At 38.6% G+C, this 9,585-nt stretch overlaps 1 long non-coding RNA gene across 1 annotated transcript; it reads right to left on the reverse strand.

Annotated features, from left to right (window-relative positions):
- Positions 1 to 8,451: 8,451 nt before the first annotated feature.
- LOC138852095 (uncharacterized) lies at positions 8,452 to 9,365 on the reverse strand. The gene is made up of 2 exons (XR_011391564.1): positions 8,721 to 9,365; positions 8,452 to 8,576 (listed from the first exon to the last, which is right to left on the reverse strand). It is a non-coding gene; the product is annotated as an uncharacterized lncRNA (long non-coding RNA).
- Positions 9,366 to 9,585: the final 220 nt, after the last annotated feature.

Raw genomic sequence — 9,585 nt, forward strand, 5'->3', positions numbered from 1 at the left:
AGATCTGACATTGTAATTAAAGATAGTTATGTTTAGTTATAATTACGGTTCCTGTTCGATTCGAGTAAGTTATTTAATAGAAGGTTGATATCAGGATCAATGCTTGTAATCATAAGATTGTGAGTGACTCTACAAATAGACTTTTGAATAGTGTTATGCTAAACTTAATAATAATGATACTTAAACTAATTTATCTTACTAGCTAGTGGATTGTTACAAGTCGTTTTTAAAAAAATGCAAAGATACAGTTTACTCTTAATATGGTACAGATTTGATGATTTAATATTGAACAGCTATAGTTTTAGAGTTTGACAAAAGTTGTAGATTTAGTATAGAAGTTTACTGAACACAATAAAATTGTTTAGTACTGGCAGTAATAATTAAATTAAAAGTCTGCTAGTAATGGTAGTTATAATGAAATAAGAGAAAACAAAAATAATAGTTTATAATAGCAGATTAAAATAAGTAATTATAAAATACAGGGATTATGTTAACTGTTATTATGGCACAAGGTTGACAATATAATATTGCACTGATTATCAGGTCTATAATAATAGTTTATAATAGTAAGCAAGTAATGGTAAATTAAAAATTGTACTAAGTAAAATTGACTGAAAGTAAATATGGTGCTTAACAAAATTTAACTAATATTAATTAAATATAAAAAAAAAATAATTTCTGTTACAAGTATTATATTTTTATTAACTATTAGGATTCAATCATCGATACCATGACTAACCCTTCTAGGGTAGGGTAGGTGCCTGAGCCCGAGCCTTTACCTCATAAGACTGTCATTCCCATTTGCCCCCTTGGGGCGGGGATGACAGACCAGAGAGGCCTAGCTTGTGGCTAGGCCTGGGGACAGTTGGTCCCAAAGATGAGGAGGTCCTTGTGCCTCCTCCCATGGGAGACTTAGGTCTCAGACACTCCCTAAAGAGGGAGCCAAGGCCGGGCCACCACTTGGAAAAGTCCCGGGCCGGGAGAATACCGGCTAATCTTTAATCTTTAATAATTAGGATTCAATATTGTACTGGTAGTAATATTAGAGCTTATAAAGGCAATATTGTACTGGTAGTAATATTAGAGCTTATAAAGGCAATATTGTACTGGTAGTAATATTAGAGCTTATAAAGGCAATATTGTACTGGTAGTAATATTAGAGTTTATGAAGGCAATACAAAGTATTTAAAAGAGAATAAAATTATTAATTGTATAAAATAGTATGGACTGATAATAAATGCAATATTAAAACAAGTCTATAGCAAGTAATGGTAATTAATAATATGTAAAAAATGTACAAAAGTAAAATGGATTAATAGTAATTAAGGTATTAAACAAATTTTTAGCAAGTAATAGTAATTAATAGTATTTAGAATATGGGGTTGTAAAATGGACAGGTAATATTTATTAAACAAATTTTAAGCAAGTAATATTTATTTAATAAAAATACATAGCATAAGGTGGCTAATTCTCACTAGTAAAATCACATATACTGAGGTAGTTGATTTTGATTAAGAGATAGTACTGTGAAATTTGTACAATAATGGTACAAAACATACATTACACATTGTTTAATCAGTCTCTGTAAGATTAGTATCCCGAAGGAATCGTGATAGTTCATTCTCACTTGTGATAGTATGCAGTTGGTCTACATTCTCACTTGTGATAGTATACAGTTGGTCTACATTTTTCTTCACTAGAGTTTTCCCGGCCTTTGTGAAGCATTGGTGGATTTTGTCAGTATTCTCCCGTTTATGTTTTCTGACTCTGTACAGGAGGTTCTGCCTTTTTTGGTTAGACACTCGTTTATGTATCTCTCTTTTCTTGCTTTAACAGATGCGCTAATTAGGTCTTTTTTCCTGTCATGTGTGTGGAATCTAAGCATAGCACGTTTTCTTCCATGGGTTCCTAGTAACCTGGCTTTCTTTATTTCTGTCACTGGTACAATAACACTTGTTTGGCCCTGTATGATCTGGAGAGTAATTTCTTTACTGTGTGCTTGGGTCATATCACTGGGAAAATGAGGACTGCTATTACTGCTTCTGATAATTTTCTTGCTAAGTTTTATCCTCTTGGAGCGAAAAGTAGTCTCTGAACTGATTATCCAAGTTGTTCTTCCACTCTTTTACTGCTTTTTCAACCTTTGTATTAAGAGATGTTATTTGTTCTGTGTGGCTATCTATGACTGGAGGGTCTTGCCAATGTTAGTCATTCCAGATAGTGATAAATTTTGTTCAAGACTGAGGATTTTGTTCTCGAGGTGTGTCATCCTGGTGTCTTTAGTTAGCGTTTCACGAAGATTCATATTTTCTGTAATTAAGGTGGATATGTACGACTTAAGGGTGTCTCGATCGTTCGTCATACCTGTGAGACTACGTGGTAGGCTGAATCCGGAGAAGAAAGAGGCTGAGGGGGAGGCAGCCATGTTTGGTGTTATTGTTGTTGAGTCGCCCTGGGCGGTGTTGAGAGGGGTGGAAGGGGAGTCGGCGTCCTGGGTAGACAAGTTGAATAGTCGATTTTTCGGTGTTTTCTTGCTGGTCCTGGTACTGTTTCCTCTGAGCTTACGCTTCATAGTAATACAGGAGTAGAAGTTGTTGTGATTAATAAGTTATATTCAGACAAAGCTTGGGGTACGTTTTCGTCAGGCAGCGGGGTGTTGCTTTGGGTTTGCAGGGCAGTCTTCCTTTGATCGTCCTCGTACTCGATTTGTAGGTTTCACTGTTGGTAATCTTGGGTCATTTTGGGTGCTACGTTGGTTAGTGCAGTTTTGCCTGCAACTAGGTCATCATAGGAACATTGGTAGAAAGTACGGAGCTTGGAAGCCTCTGCCGCTGCCCGCTGTGCCCGCCAGTTAAAGTGGTATATATTAGACTTTTTCATAAAGTTGTCTCAGATCATCAACCTCTAAGTCCCTTTTTATGTAACAATTTAAGGCCCATTTTCCTTGATTTTTAAATTAAATACTGAAATTCAAGGATGAGAAAGGTGAATTACACTTAAGGTTTTTTTTGCCTTCATGCAACAAAATTACCGACAATATAAACCGACAATATGTTTGGTACAAGACCACAAGTGCAACTAATGTAACATTTTATTACTGCAACGTTTTGCTCTCCACCAACTTAGTCGAGCCGTAACAAATAATACACCAATACATATATACTGTATATAGGTAACAGTATAAAATGAAAAATCTTATGCACACAACGCCTTGAATCATTCTTAATCGCATTTTCAAACACTGTTTAACAAAATAAAGGCAGTTTTGTCATTTCTAGAGTATTAGCAAAAGTTATTCTCAAAAAACGATCACCATCATCATACAAAATGAACATCAAAATGGTATACAATACCGACATCGGTATTGTATACCATTTTGATGCTCATCTTGTCAGACACTGCCCTACCAACCTGTCGGTATTGTATACCATTTTGATGTTCATCTTGTCAGACACTGTCCTACCAACCTGTCGGTATTGTATACCATTTTGATGTTCATCTTGTCAGACACTGCCCTACCAACCTGTCGGTATTGTATACCATTTTGATGTTCATCTTGTCAGACACTGCCCTATCATACAAGTTACAGCCGCCACTACTACTACTACTACTACTACTACTACTACTACTACTACTACTACTACCACCACCACCACTACTCTGAGTTCTATTGTTCTCCAATGCTCATCCAGTACTCTTCTTAAGCACTCACCCTCCGATCCTGTACTATACCAGAGACCTCCCACATCCATCCTGTAATCTCCCAGTGACCTCTCACATCCATCCTGTAATCTCCCAGAGACCTTCCACCTCCATCCTGTTCTCTCTATACTACAGCCTGTTCATTATACTACAGTGACATTGTCTTGGTCTTATGATAGAGCACGTTCACTATTCTACAGTGACATTGTCTTGGTCTTATGATAGAACACGTTCACTATACTACAGTGACATTGTCTTGGTCTTATGATAGAACACGTTCACTATGCTACAGTGATATTGTCTTGGTCTTATGATAGAACACGTTCACTGTACTACAGTGACACTGTCTTGGTCTTATGATAGAACACGTCTTGGTCTTATAGAACGCATTCACTATACTACAGTGACAGTGACATTGTCTTGGTCTTATGATAGAACACGTTCACTATACTACAGTGACATTGTCTTGGTCTTATAGAACGCATTCACTATACTACAGTGACATTGTCTTGGTCTTATGATAGAACACGTTCACTATACTACAGTGACATTGTCTTGGTCTTATAGAACGCATTCACTATACTACAGTGACATTGACATTCTTGGTCTTATGATAGAACACGTTCACTATACTACAGTGACATTGTCTTGGTCTTATAGAACGCATTCACTATACTACAGTGACATTGTCTTGGTCTTATGATAGAACACGTTCACTATACTACAGTGACATTGTCTTGGTCTTCTAGAACACATTCACTATACTACAGTGACATTGTCTTGGTCTTATGATAGAACACGTTCACTATACTACAGTGACATTGTCTTGGTCTTATGATAGAACACATTCACTATACTACAGTGACATTGTCTTGGTCTTATGATAGAACACGTTCACTATACTACAGTGACATTGTCTTGGTCTTATGATAGAACACGTTCACTATACTACAGTGACATTGTCTTGGTCTTATGATAGAACACGTTCACTATACTACAGTGACATTGTCTTGGTCTTATGATAGAACACATTCACTATACTACAGTGGCATTGTCTTGGTCTTATGATAGAACAGGTGCAACTGTTGTTGCTGATAGTCTGACACAGACCATCTGTTATTAATTTACAAGAGTCACTTCTAACCATCTTCACTGGACGCCTCCGTCATTATCTTTGACAGATTATTATAATCTATCTGCTACAGTACATGACCTATGATATAGTAGAAGTCTCAGATACTCAGAGAACTAAGAATACTGGTAGTAAACATTGTAACCTGGTTATGTCAGAGCACTTTGTCAATGGTCAACATAAAACATCTGTGATGCAAAAATGGTAGACTCAGGCTGTGATTTCATCGTCTGTGACAGAACAATGTTGTTGTTACTTGTAAACCTTCCAAACCTGATTATTCTACATGTATTTTTCTATGTTATTGCATTTTTCTTGTGTTATTCAGCAGTTCATGTGTTACTGTACTGTTCTTCTGTGTTACTGTACTGTTTCTCTGTTACTGTACTGTTCTTCTGTGTTACTGTACAGTTTCTGTGTTATTGTACTGTTTTTCTGTGTTACTGTACTGGTCTTCTGTGTTACTGTACTGGTCTTCTGTGTTACTGTACTGGTCTTCTGTGTTACTGTACTGGTCTTCTGTGTTACTGTACTGGTCTTCTGTGTTACTGTACTGGTGTTCTGTGTTACTGTACTGTTCTGTGTTACTGTACTGGTGTTCTGTGTTACTGTACTGTTCTTCTGTGTTACTGTACTGTGTTACTGTACTGTTCTTCTGTGTTACTGTTCTTCTGTGTTACTGTATTGTTCTTCAGTGTTACTGTACTGTTCGTCTGTGCTACTGTACTGTTATTCTGTGTTACTGTTCTGTTATTCGTGTACATCTGTCTTACTGTGCTCCTCTTTTGTGTTACTCTACTGTTCTTCTGTTACTGTACTGTTCTTCTGTTACTCTACTGTTCTTCTGTTACTGTACTGTTCTTCTGTTACTGTACTGATATTCTGTGTTTCTAGGACATGTACCATGGTGTACAACTCGCTAGCACAAGTAACATGGTGTACATCTCACTAGCACAAATACCATGATGTACAACTCACTAGCACAAGTACCATGGTGTATAACTCATTAGCACTAGTACCATGGTGTACAACTCACTAGCACAAGTACCATGGTGTACAACTCACTAGCACAAGTACCATGGTGTACAACTCACTAGCACAAGTACCATGATGTACAACTCACTAGCACAAGTACCATGGTGTACAACTCACTAGCACAAGTACCATGGTGTACAACTCACTAGCACAAGTACCATAACGTAATTACCATGATGTACAACTCACTAGCACAAGTACCATGATGTACAACTCACTTAGCACAAGTACCATGATGTACAACTCACTAGCACAAGTACCATGATGTACAACTCACTAGCACAAGTACCATGATGTACAACTCACTAGCACAAGTACCATGATGTACAACTCACTAGCACAAGTACCATGATGTACAACTCACTAGCACAAGTACCATGATGTACAACTCACTAGCACAAGTACCATGATGTACAACTCACTAGCACAAGTACCATGATGTACAACTCACTAGCACAAGTACCATGATGTACAACTCACTAGCACAAGTACCATGATGTACAACTCACTAGCACAAGTACCATGATGTACAACTCACTAGCACAAGTACCATGATGTACAACTCACTAGCACAAGTACCATGATGTACAACTCACTAGCACAAGTACCATGATGTACAACTCACTAGCACAAGTACCATGATGTACAACTCACTAGCACAAGTACCATGATGTACAACTCACTAGCACAAGTACCATGATGTACAACTCACTAGCACAAGTACCATGATGTACAACTCACTAGCACAAGTACCATGATGTACAACTCACTAGCACAAGTACCATGATGTACAACTCACTAGCACAAGTACCATGATGTACAACTCACTAGCACAAGTACCATGATGTACAACTCACTAGCACAAGTACCATGATGTACAACTCACTAGCACAAGTACCATGATGTACAACTCACTAGCACAAGTACCATGATGTACAACTCACTAGCACAAGTACCATGATGTACAACTCACTAGCACAAGTACCATGATGTACAACTCACTAGCACAAGTACCATGATGTACAACTCACTAGCACAAGTACCATGATGTACAACTCACTAGCACAAGTACCATGATGTACAACTCACTAGCACAAGTACCATGATGTACAACTCACTAGCACAAGTACCATGATGTACAACTCACTAGCACAAGTACCATGATGTACAACTCACTAGCACAAGTACCATGATGTACAACTCACTAGCACAAGTACCATGATGTACAACTCACTAGCACAAGTACCATGATGTACAACTCACTAGCACAAGTACCATGATGTACAACTCACTAGCACAAGTACCATGATGTACAACTCACTAGCACAAGTACCATGATGTACAACTCACTAGAACAGTACACAATAGTTCACACAGTGCATGTGTATGTAGGAAACCTCTTTCAGAGACAGTCTACGCAACACAATATAGTTACAAACAACATAAAACTTTAGCAGACTTGAGTTAGCAAAGTTGGACAAATACTAATGCTCTTCCTCAGACTAAGTTCTAACAATAAACAGACATAAAACACCAATAAAGTATAGACGTATTTTACAAGATACTTTATTGTTGTATAAATGATCCGGGTAAGGCACTGACCTAACTCGCTGACCTTAGGTAAGTGGGGAAGGGAAGACATCCGGGAGCGAACGGATGGATTCCTGGATACATGAACTTGGGGAAGGTTGTTGTTGAGGCTGACCTTGGGTAAGTGGGGAAGGGAAGACATCCGGGAGCGAACGGTGAGGCTCACAAGGGATGGAACCTTAACACAAGGGATACCTATGACGAGGCTCACAAGGGATGGAACCTTAACACAGGTAATACCTATGACGAGGCTCATAAGGGAAGGAACCACGTACACTCACATAACGTACCCACGCAAAAGATACTACCTGACCGGTAGTACCGTTCGCGTGAGTTCGTGATTACGTGGCATGGTGCGTATGTACGTGGCATGGGGGATGTGCTTGTGTGTGTACGTAGCATGGTGCCACAACCTGGCCAGTACAGGTCGTATACCTATGAAGGTGATGTTCCCAGAGGTGTGAGTGTATGTTTGGTCGCGGAGGCGCTTCCTGGAGGGGGAGGGGGAAACCCTTCTGCTTTGTGTGTTCTGTGTTCTTTCATGTTCCCTGGATTGTCTATCATAAGTGGGTGCGGGTTGGGGTTTGGTTGATTTCCTCCTGTGGGCTGAGGTGGATCTTATCGTGTTGTGTGTTTGGTTAGGGCTGGCTGACTTATAATCACAAATGATAAAGTAATGCTAAATTGACCATCTAATGGATATAAATAATGCAATAACATGTTTTATGGTACCCAAAAAAAATATTATTATGTCTTGACTTTAATTTTTTTTTTTTTCACTTTACATCAATTTATGCAAAATTGAAGGGATTATTACCCAAGACAACTCCATTACAAAGTCAAACAGGGTCCCCTGAATAACTTTTGTAAAATTCAGAATGATCGGTTCATAAATAATGGTTTTACCTCAGAAAAATACAAATAAATGCACTTTTGAAAAAAATCAACAAATACATTGAACATTACTATACAGTGGGTAAAAATACTCATAGTGCCTTTATACGTTTATTGAGAGTAGAACTGGTTATATAGACATTATTCCTGAAGTTCCATGAAGATCCCTTTATCCTGAAGTTCTCTGGTGGCCGGCCAATCATAAAAATCCATCCCAATCAATCTGAAAAAAAATGAATTCTCAAAATCCTATTCCCAGTGATTATTCCCAGTGATTACGTAGAGATACATGTAATTGCACCCATATATGATATTTATACACATAACAATGTAAAAATATACCAAAAAAACACTAATAATTACGTACCTATGACTGGATGTATTTGGACACATGATTATCTAATGTCCTCCAGGCTCGTAGGACGTGTCCAGCTCCCTTTTCCTCTTCTTTCCTCTTCGCTTCCGTTGTTCCCTCATGTTCTTCTCCATTAATTCAAGTTGTTTTTGAGTCACTGCTGAACGTCTGTAGCCCAGTGCTGTGTCCAGACAGCTCCTCACATATCCACTATTGTAGTCAGCAACAGCATGGCTGACTGCGAAATCAGCATGCCTCTTGGTTTGATATTTGGCTTTATTGCTGTAACACCATATGCGGTGATGCAGACTTTCATTACAGTTTTGCGTTCTGCCTTTTATACAACGCTGCATCATTTCATCTGATGAAATATCCAATAGTTCAGTAGCAGTGAACAAGGACAGGTCTTGAGAGGAGGGAGGTGGTACTAGCATCGTGGCGGCGTCACCAACCACAGCAGCTGCTCTCTTTGCTTGTCTAGACCTTATCATTGATTCTATGTTCCTTCTCCTCTTGTGGGTCATATTCTTGGGAAACTGTTTCTTCTTTGCAGGCATTGTGTACCAAAAATGTATACAATGAAAGGCAAAAAGTAACGTCCCAAGGGTAGTCAGCTGTCAGACAAAGTGACACACCCCCTCTCTCTTCAGATTTCCAGTCGGCACTGACTTGAGATGGTGTGAGCAGCTCCTTCTCACAGCTAACCTGATGGTTGCCAGTTACTATTTAGAAGATCTAGCTAAAAAATACACACACAAAAAAGGAAAAAAATACCTGTGATACTGTTTTATGAAGCGAGTCGCGCTGGAGCACGTGGTATTGTTATGACGTTAGCTGGGCCGCGTCATGATGACGTAGTTGCCATTGTTATAATTAC

This window comes from Cherax quadricarinatus, unplaced genomic scaffold, assembly GCF_038502225.1.
Source record: "Cherax quadricarinatus isolate ZL_2023a unplaced genomic scaffold, ASM3850222v1 Contig3924, whole genome shotgun sequence".
NCBI classification, from domain to species: Eukaryota; Metazoa; Arthropoda; class Malacostraca; order Decapoda; family Parastacidae; genus Cherax; species Cherax quadricarinatus.